The following is a 3,610-nucleotide window of genomic DNA, read 5'->3' on the forward strand; positions in this document are numbered from 1 at the left end:
AGAAAATATCTAAAAAAAAAAAAAGAAAATTAACAAACAGGGAATGTTAAAGAAAAACGTGCTCAAAGTGTAATTGATTTCATTCAGCACATAGTATGTAAGCTTCCCTGTACCCCAGTGTTCAAGAACTGCCAAGGTGCTTAGTTTAAATGAAAGTAAATAATTATGCTTTCTCTTATGTGAAGTGGGGATAAAATTATTATGGAAGTCTCTTATTAGACACAGTCCTAGTCAGTTATTCTGGGATAATGCTTGGTTCTCTGTGGGCTTGCTTTAGAAAGCTTTTAGCTTGAAAAGGTCTCTATTTTTCACTGCCAATGCACAACTCTGTTTCCAAAATGCATGGACAATACAGGGAATCGTATAGATTAGACTTCACACCTGTATCCAGGAACAAGCCTTCCTCTTTCCCTCCCACCATGTGGTAAATTAGTGCAGACTCATGCAGTTACTGATTACCTCACTTTAGATAGAGATGTGAGGTCTGCCACTAGTAAACAGGGTTATTCTATGAGTTCTTTTTTTCTTTGGGAACAAGTATTGGCTTGCATATTCTATTGAACTGAGTGCTGAATTAATGGATGTTTCAACATATAATTTTGATTCAAGGACCTGCTACAGATTTCAGTCACTGCAGAATTTATAGAGGGAGTTACCTGGTCTATTACAACAGAATGATGTAGGCTTGTAAAATGATCACCATGGAATTGCTTTTACATGGCTTACTAAAAATTTGTTTTAGCTTTGTAGGCCACCATAATTATGTAGCATATCTTAGAGTATTCTTGAGAAGCAGAACTAGATATTTAGCTCTTTATGGTGAATGAATACTGTATTGCTGAATGAGTGAACAACCTCCTACTTTACCTAACCTTAATATTTACACATGACACCAGATGTACACCACCACTAGAGGGTGGGTGGCAATTAACTTCTGGTTTAAGCAAGCATGCTAAGAGTAAGCCATATCTTACAATCACAACCTTCAATAATAATATGTCAATACCTTCGTTTCTTAATTTTTAAAATGAGGTGCAATGTTGTACATTTGCTTACTTAATTATATATAAAATGTATGCATACATAATTATTGGATTATTTAACTGAGTGACACAAAGGAATCAAAATTTTTAGAATTGGTTTAGGTTCTTTATGTAAAGCCACTTCTGATCCTCTGAATATGGGGTTTATACAAAATTGTGAAGCATCATGAGGTTTTAATACTTAGGGTGTTATTTTGTGTACATTTTTTCATGTTCCATTTATTTTCTTATGAAAAGTGAGTAGTACTTTTCATTTCCATGAAAGATGGAGTCTGGGCTTGTCTTTACCTCTCTAGGGCTAAACACTGAATGGATTTATATTGATTCTGTTATATTATTGGTTCTTTTATAGATGCTGATTCAGTCACATTATATGCTATGCTCCATATAACTTGTTCAGTTGAAGTAAGACAGAAAATTGTTAGGTACTTAGAATTACACCTGTATTATGAATTTACTCTAGAACTGCTCTGATTTCTTCTTCTTCCTTGACTGTTTTCCCACTGCTGACTGAGACTGACTGTAACCCTTTTCTATAGTTATAAAGCCTTTCACATAGCAACATTGGAGGCCAGTGTAGCAATACTCTTCCCAGAGGCTCAAAATATGTGGCTTCTGGCCCTGCTGCTTCCACTCTTTCGAACACTCCCCTCTGCCTCCACATACTTCACATGAGGACAGTTTGGATTAGCAATCAGTAGTCTTCTCTAGGTACCACACTGTTCAACTCTCCCTCAACATGTGGATCCGACAGGGACAGAAAGAATACCAAGGATACTCTGAGAGGTCCACCAAGTAAATGATTTCTTTCCATTCATTTAAGGTCATTCATTCCAAATTCCTCTAAATTTGGAATTCTTAGTCTGTAGACTATCAGTTGCCATGGCTGTAAGTGAAACTTTACAATGTATAATAAATAATCTAGTTCTTGAAGGCTACATGCAAAAATAGAAAAAACTATTTTTTCTGCTATGTGTTGATCTACACCACAGAACTTTGCTGAAAGAATCATTAGGTTTTGTTATAAATGAAATGTTCTATGAAACAAAGAAAATAACCTCTCACATACTGTAATGTCTAAACAAGGCAGAATTTTAGGCTCTGGGACACTTCAAATTTGTGATATTATTTAAATATGGGTATGTTTTCATGCTAGCATTACCTGTGTCTACAGATAAATAAACTATTTAGATTATAAAAGTAGAGGGAAGAGAGATGGCTCAGGGATTAACAGCTTGTTCTGCTCTCACAAAGATCTAAGTTCAGTTTCTAGCACCCATGTTGGGCTGATCACAACTGCCAATAACTCTAGCTCTACCAGGATTTGATGCCATTCTCAGACACCTATTCATTTGCACATAAATGCACATACATACAGTTGCATGAAAACATGCACAAGCACACATATTTAAAAATAAAATAAATCTTAAAATTAATATAAATGCAAAAGGAGTCACAAGTAGTACCATTTTTTCCCTCAAAGACTATCTTTAAGAATTTTTGGGGTGGTGGTAGCATACTCTTTTAATCCCCGCACTTGGGAGGTATAGGCAGGTGGATTTCTGAGTTTGGGGCCAGCCTGGTCTACAGAGTGAGTTCCAGGACAGCCAGGGCTACAAAGAGAAACAAAAACCAAAATAATAATAATAATAATAATAATAATAATAATAATAATAATAATAATTTTTGTTTCTTGTTCAATTGCAAGTAAGATAAACCTAACTTTGAAAAACTAGTATAACAGAAAGAAAGTGGAAAAGGGAGAGCAAAAAAAAAACCAACCAACCAACAAACAAACCACCACTACCACCACCAAAAATATACAGAAAGAGGAGAGAGATGGAAAGGGAGAGAAAGAGAAATAGGGAAAAGAGGGTGAATCAGAGAAAGAGGATATATATATCCATAACATCCATAAAGATCCAAGTGCTTGGGGTTGCTTGTTTTGCTTTGTGTGTGTTTACTATGTTTATTTCATGGCATTGTAGCCCAAGTTGTCTTGCACCTCAACATACTTCTGCTTTAACCTCTTGAGAGCTAGGATTATAAACCTGTACTGCCACACTTAACTCTACATATATTTCTTGTTCTCTGCTTCCCAGATAAAACTCTTACTGACTCATCTAGGATAGACTTGTTGGGTTATATTTGAAGATCTCTGTTCTGAAGAATCAGTTTAATTCACGTATCTTATATTTTATAACTAATAAAAATGTATGTAGTCAAATAATGCAGTTTTGCTGTCCATAGCTTGAGAAAGAAAACTATTTGAGGACTTTAGAAGTTTGTTTAATTTCACCACTTCATAAGATTCCAAAGCCTGTTTTCATCTTCAAATGCATATTGCTCATTTAATAGTAATCCCTCTTATGCCAAACAACTAAATGCTAATTCCTGAAAAACTAATAAAGCCAAGCATAGGTAGGCATTATAGCAGTAAATATATAACGTGAAATTTTGCGTTTTCATAGACTTTGCAAAGAAAATTCAACACTATAAATTTCATTTACAATGCCATCTTAGACTTCAAGTTAGTATGTTAACAGAGCTCTCAAAGGACATCCATC

This window comes from Mastomys coucha, unplaced genomic scaffold (genome assembly GCF_008632895.1).
Source record: "Mastomys coucha isolate ucsf_1 unplaced genomic scaffold, UCSF_Mcou_1 pScaffold12, whole genome shotgun sequence".
Classification (NCBI taxonomy): Eukaryota; Metazoa; Chordata; class Mammalia; order Rodentia; family Muridae; genus Mastomys; species Mastomys coucha.